We start from the raw sequence: 7,615 nt of genomic DNA, 5'->3' as shown, positions 1-7,615 counted from the left end.
AAGCCAAAGAAACATTCAGAAAGAACACCCATGATGACAACATGATGATGGCCTCATCAGTTGCTCCGTTGGATCTTCCGATCCTGAAAGAAGACCCCATCACCACCCTGCTACACAACAAAAGACTCTCCAAGGGTCCTGCCATGTATTGCCTCCAACATGACTGTCAACTCAGATGATGAATCTGACAAGTCAGAGGACGAGGAAATACCCAACCCAAGTGAAGCATTCGAGCACTTGTTCATGAATGAACAAGAAACCACAGTCAGAAACGATATCGATTCAGATATCGAAGATGCAGCTTCAAAGACAGAAACCCTGAACAAACCAAACATCCCAAGATCGGACTCCAACATAAAGTTCACCTTTGATGACATTTTCCCGTCACAGTGGCGTGAAAGAATTGTAGAGATGCACACGTGGTGTACAGCCGAATTACAATACTACGAAATTGATGTCGTCATTAAAAGATTCTTGGCCAGGTGCCAAGGAAGACTTAGAGACTGGTACCTAAGTCTTGGTGAATACAGACAGATACAGCTTCAACAGCTCCGGTCACCAGAAGAACTCATCCACGTGATACACAACGAATTCATTGGGAATCCCGTTGATCATAAGGTTCACGCACGCGATGAATTCTTAAAAATGAAGTGCTGTTCGTTCCATCCAAAAGATCTCGAGATGCATTATAACCGTATGTCAGAACGGTTTTACTGTCTTAATGGCGTAGACGACGCGAATCTCAAGCAGATCTTCCTACAGTCTTTTCCAGAATCCCTTTGTAACGAAGCATTCAGAACTCTGGAAAGCAGGAACGTGCCATGCGCACAAGCATCACTAGGAGAGCTATATCAGCTCATTACAAATGCTCTAGCCAAGCTTTGTAATCAGAAAAGATTCCTAAGTGATTATGAAAAGACGAGCAGTCGTCTTGGCTCAGCATGCAACGATAGTCATCTAAAGATCAAGTGCAAAGATGAGTCGTCCTGCAGCTGTACGAAAAAATCCCACTTCCCGAACAGACACAACAAACATTATTAATCAAGAAAAAGATTCTCGAATAAAAAATGGAAGTTTCTAAGGAAGAAATCCTTTAGAGGAAAAAGCACAGACAGGTGCTACATTTGCAACCAGAAAGACCATTTTGCACGGGATTGCAAAAATAAGAAGAAAACTCAGGCCTTACCCCAGACAATAAATCAGATAGAAAAAGTCGATATATCGGATTTAGAATCACTGTACTCACTTGATGATGAACCAGGAGACAAAGCGATATGTTCGATATGTTATTCGGATGATGAAACAGAGGCGGACGATTCAGATACAGACAGCCAATGTAGTGACGTTCGCCCAATGTTTATGGCAAAAGCTAGAGGGTTGCATTCACCCAAACTCTATTGTGCTTATGAACCATTTTATATGCAAAATCAATTATCTCTTTATAAAAATCAATTTAGTCTTGTTATTCATTTCATTATATGGATCTGTCATGTTTCCCAACTTTTAACGAAAAACATCATCCGTCTTCAAGTAGTTGCACCACAATCGTCTACCGTTTGACAGAACAATGATAGGCGGTTTCGGTAACAATTCAGCACATAAAATACTTGTATTCACGTACAGTCACAAATTACAACTACAACAAACCTGACCACATATTATAAATTATTCCGTTTATTATAAGCACGTAATAGTAAAGATGCAAACAACCGATCAGCCAGTCGACTCATCAACGTCGATTTCTTCACCGATGTGCCCGCAAGTACCGCTGCTTTGATCACTGCCACCTTTCGTCTCCTGCTCTCCTTTTTCTTGCTTATTAATCCTTCTCGCCTGCCCTCTGCTCTTCCCTTTCAATCCACATTATTTTATAACAAATAAATTCACAAATTTGATTTTAAGTGTTTACATGTGTTAATATATAATGCTATATCTACACCAACCCGTCTGATTTCACGCCATCAGACGGCCGTTCATAAAACACTCCTACTGATGTGATGTTTTGACAAAAGAAAAAATCACATTGAAAATTATTGGTCAGAAGTCATAACGACCCTTTGGATAAAATTTTAATGACCGTTTTGACAGCTGGGTCAAACTTTGAAAATTGATCAGGAAGGTTGTTGGCATATTGAATTAATGGCCATTCATATCATAGATCAAAGACGGTCAAAACTTTTATTTTTTTATTTTTAAAGTGGCCGTCCGCTCTTTATCATTGTTTGAAACTGTGTGTGATTAGATTTTAAACAGTGTGCAGGGCTGGGCTAGGTGGTCGACGACCATAGGCCAGACATCCCGCTAGGCTCGAATTTTTTTGTAAATTATATGTATTTTTATTAAACCAATATGCATATTTAATGTGTGAACTCAATTGCATAAGCACTACCTTGGTCTAGGTCTAGTGGTAAAGGAGTATTATTCCTAATCAAAAGGTTGTGTTCCAGTCTTATTTGAGTAACCCCATATAAAAATTAAATTGTTTAAACCTAACAAAATACTCTATTTATTTAAGGCTTAAAAGATTTTTCGCCTTCTACCAAAAATTTTTTTTTTGCCTTCTCGGAGCCGGCCCTGAGGTGTGTAATTACGACCGATGTTTAAAATCTACCTTCAGAAGGGTGTTGTTGGGCCTGGCTGCTTATTCCGCATGCACCGCCTGCAGGTGCCATTGTTGCTCTATCATCTACCTTCTTCTGCTGTTGTTGGGACGCCATCGATCTCTTGTGATGATTGACAGTACTCAACAAGATCGAATGCTTATATATACAGCTAGCCATCATATAGATAGATGTTGAGCAGTTTGATTCGGTTGATGATGTGGTGACAGAGGAGGTGAATAGCCACGTAAATGACGGTGGTTTGTAAGTTAACTGTGTTGTTACGACACGTATGAAGAAGAGATTCCACAATTTCTAGTTCATGAATCATGATATCCGTGTCTGTTTTTCTTGGAGTCCATCACGAAGGGGACAAACATGTGCATGCAGGTTTTTGGATCGAGAAGACATACATGTAATATTGTGTAGCCAAGCCATTCAACGTTTAAAAAATTAGAGCACTCACAACTTTCAAACACTAATTTTCTTTTACTACAAATCTCAATAAACCCTATTAAAATATTTAAAATTATGTAGGTACATACATATATAACATGTACATGTGTGTATGCGGAGGAGTGGGGACCACCATCGTCCATTTGCTCGTCTGCCATAAACAAACCTGGTATGTGGACATCAGCTCGATCCACTACAATACCCTCGTCCGCCTCATTCCATGTCATTCGGGGGGTACAGATTTGTTGTCGTCGTGCATGCTCTTCGTAAGGCTAAACTTGTACCGACGACATATCACAGGATATGCTATGCTGACGACATTTTAGTTAGTGTGGTCGTTAAAAAATCAACCCATCAGAATCATATTGTTGTTGTAGCGGTATGTGATGTTATGAAAAATTATTTAAGTGAGATGAATATCTTTCTAGTTTCTATCATTTTTGCCATATTCCCCATCATTTTCATTAATTCTTTTTAAAATAAAAATCCTAAAATAGCTAAGTTTGATCAATTTTTTTCACAAATAGCCTAGGTTTACATAAAATCCCCAAAATAGCTTATTTTTTTCATCGGATCCGACGGAATTTCAACACCGTCTGACGGAATTTGTGGACATTTAATACCGCGCCACGTGTGAACGTATTAATGGATCCGACAAAATTTGTTAAAGAATTACCGTTGGATCAGACGTAATTTTTAATGGATCCGACGAAATTCATCATCTTCTATCTCTTAACCCCTAAACCTCTATAACCAACCTCTATCTCTATCTTTCTTATTTCTCCACAAAATCAAGCAAATCAATAGTGCAAATCATTTAGTTTTTTCTAGAAGAACACAACCATAGTGTTCAGTTTCACTCTAGACTCAAAATCAAAAACCCTAAATTGAAAATCTAGGGTTCTACGGACAAATTAATAGTCGGATCCGACGGAAGCATGAACTGAACCGTTAGATCGGACTGTTTACTTTTACATCGCCTAGAACATGAATCCGTCGGATAGCTTAAAAAAACGTCGGATCCACTGAAAATTTTGAATACGTGTCAGCACCTGATAGACTATACTAATCCGTTGAATCAGTTCTTGTTTCCGTCGAATCCAACAAAAAAAAATAGACTATTTTGAGGTTTTTTTTTTTAAAAAACTAAGTTATTTCTGAAAAAAAAATGTCAAAACAAGCTATTTTGAGAATTTTTTTCTAAAATAAATCAACTTTCTATCTTATCAATCTTTCTTAGTTTCTATGAGTTTCTTCTCTTATTAAATTCATGAGTTAAATAAAATGCATTTTTTTTCATATGTTTTGTTTAAATTTGCTATTTCTATCTATAGAGTTTCATTTTCATTTTCATTGCAATAAACTTTTAAACGATATAAACAGCCGTACAAACGTGTTGAGAATATAATGTACAAATAAAATGTTAATGCATATCATACAACTACAGAACAAAAGTTTCCAAAGAAAAACTAAATTATATTTTAAATGAATATTTGAGAAAATAAAAAGGATAGTGTCATCTTGTGTCATAATGATGATGTAATAGCAATGCCGATTCTTTCTCTTACTTTTTGAAAAGCAATTAGGATGAAAAATCTATAGTGACTTACTACTAGTTTGGGTTAAAATTGGCTACACAACTTTTGATTATTTACTTGACTGTTGTAAATACCATAAATTCATTTTCTTTTCAAACAGCATTATTCCATTTTAGGTTGCTTGCTTATATCTGAACGTAAGAGGACATCAGATTCGGTTATTGATTGGAACGTTTGGTTCCAAGAAGAAAAAATCTAAACGGGGAAAAATTAGGTCTCGGTCAGTTCTTAATTAATGCTAAATTAATGAGAAAGAGGATGAATAATATCTAAATCAGTCAGATATGATTGAAACAAATTGCCCCTTATTTTCATTTATACTTTCACATAAACATTATCCTCTTTAATTCCTATTTATAGAAATCTTAAAAGTTTCTAATATTATATGTGGTGTGCCACAATATGACTTTCCTTTATAACACTCTCCCCCCGTTGTCCTACTTTTGCATGATCCTCCAACATGCCTCAATAGTATATATCTTCCTTTGGTGCCCAACTTTAGCATCCTCTTCCAATGTGTCTATCACTTTCATATGGTAGGATCATGCACAATTTGTTTATGCAAACTATGTTGATACGACATACGATTTTGACACTTTGAAGATGTGCTTAAAACTACGTGATAAAGAAAACAAAGACACGAAGTGATGGTTTTCTGTATCAGAAGAAATTATTGATTGCATAGGATCCTAAAAGAGGAAAGAGATATTACCGTGATAGTATATATCAGTGAAATACATATATGAGTTATATAAAGAAACAAGTTATATGAAAGTTTGTAATCCTTAATTTCATGAAGATTTAGATATATTGTAATACTCGAAGGAAAGAAAAAGGGTCGATGAAGGTGGTATAAACGTGTTTGAAAATCATGGTGTGAGTTCATATTGTCGGAGATAGAATGAACTTTGTGTTGCACATTGAACCAAAAGGAACGCCTTGGTGAGATCAATCTCGGTAACAAAAATATGAAGATAAAGATTGACAATATGTAGTGTTCACATCAAGCTTCATGATGAACATGTGAAAACCTCTTAATTTGAATGTGAAGTATGTCAAGTGTCTGACTATCGATATATATTTCCTATGAATATTGCGAGACAGACTAGACTGACTACTTGACTAGTTCTCCTAGGGATGAAAAAGTTGGTGAATATGTGTTTCTTGGAGGGAAGTTTTTGACTTCGATTTTGTTGAGTTTTAATTGATATGGCTTGATGAGAAAGTACTTTTAGGGACTTGTTTGAAGAGCAATGTGTTTTATTTTGGTATCTATCTGACTGAAAGAGGATTTTGTTTCATATATATAAGAGTTGAATAATCTTTTAAAAACCATTCTCATCTCGCAAGATACTAGATGCACACCCTTTATCTATTGTATCAATCCATCAATCATACAACACATGAGCGTATATCTCTATAATGACACATATCATCATGTTGCATGCCCTATATATACGTACATATAAAGCCATATACATGTGTATAAATTATGACTTTATACGTGTTTTTACAGTTTCATATATAAATAGCTCTATATGGTCATATAACATCAAATCGTACACCCATATATGGTCATATAACATCAAAACAAATAGGGGATAATTAGTAACGTCAGGAGTTGTGTAGAGTAACTATTACTAGATGTTTTAGAAAAGGATAATTCGTATTTATGATAATTTTAACTTTTAAAGTGATTGTTGATACAAAGAGACATAATGATCTATACTTGTAACCATAAAAAATATTCAACCAAATATTGATTGCTTTATGCATAGAAGAGCACAATTGCTCTTGCAAAGCACATGGAAGGGGGGCAAAAGAAGAGCATCTCTTTGGATATTTTTCCAAGATCAATAATTACAAAAAAAATAATAATAATAATAAAAAAAAAACCATCAACTCACAGTCTTATTGCTTCAAATCCACATAAAAACCAAAATTTATCCATGATCCAAACTCATAACAAATTATCTCATAATGGATTATACTAGCTAAATCTCTAAATTAACAATAATACAAGAGGTAGGGAGAACACAAGGCTATCGGTTTCATACACAAAGTTAAACGTTTGAGTTTGACAGATTGTCATGGAAAAGGGTGTTGATGAAACTCAGCGGTCAATCCACCCTGATCCACCACAAAGTCGTCAAAAGACGACATGTCAAGTTCACCATCCAACATCAAGAATGGTGAAGTAGTGGAACAAGAAGCATAAGATGTTCTTGTGGAGCATCGAGCTAGTCGAGCTTTAGCCACCGCTAGATCATGTTGTAGTTGAAACATCTTATCTTGTAAAGATGTTATTGCACCAATGCACCCATATACAGGGTCTTTTAGTCGCTCTTCGGCCTCAAACACCAGGGAATCGACGGCATCTTGTCTTTGTGAACTGGGGACCTCGTTTAGAATCTTGGTGACATTGCTTGCTCCGAAGACCTTGTGGACCTTGGCGAACCTTTTGGGTTCATCGGCTTGAAAATAAGGTGCCAAGAGGCAGTCGGAGGCGCATCTCCGTTTCATGAGCTTGCATGCTGCACAAGAAGAACTTGATCGTGGCTCTTGGCTTCTTATGGATTGGCTTTGTTCACCTCCTCCTGTCTTTGCCAATATATGTATATATAGCGTTTGATTGGGGATAAGCTTTGTTTACTTGGTTAGTGAACCTTCCTACCCAAAGAAATACTTTGTGCTGCTTTAATATATGTGACTATCCATGTTATATATAGTAGTTTTCTTTTTAAATATAAATTATAACTTTTGTTTTGTAAAAAAATGTGTGAAAGTTGAATATGGGATGGATCGAAATGTTATTCTGATGTATATTATTTACACACACATATGATGGTTCATCTTCATAAAGGAAAGGATGAGACTAAGTGTGGCCTCATAAGATTAGATGGGTCATCATAGGTGTTTAAAAACTTTAAAAAGAAAGAAAATCACATTAAAATTGTGATT

At 35.9% G+C, this 7,615-nt stretch overlaps 1 pseudogene; it reads right to left on the bottom strand.

The window, feature by feature from the left end:
• Nucleotides 1–6,555: 6,555 nt before the first annotated feature.
• Nucleotides 6,556–7,303, bottom strand: LOC143615056 (LOB domain-containing protein 21 pseudogene; annotated as a pseudogene).
• Nucleotides 7,304–7,615: the final 312 nt, after the last annotated feature.

This window comes from Bidens hawaiensis, unplaced genomic scaffold, assembly GCF_021521415.1.
Source record: "Bidens hawaiensis isolate Kalapana, Puna unplaced genomic scaffold, B.hawaiensis_p1.1 tig00002306_1, whole genome shotgun sequence".
Lineage (NCBI taxonomy): Eukaryota > Viridiplantae > Streptophyta > Magnoliopsida > Asterales > Asteraceae > Bidens > Bidens hawaiensis.
The sequence above is the reverse complement of the archived record's forward strand: the minus strand, read 5'-3'. Positions and strand labels throughout refer to the sequence as shown.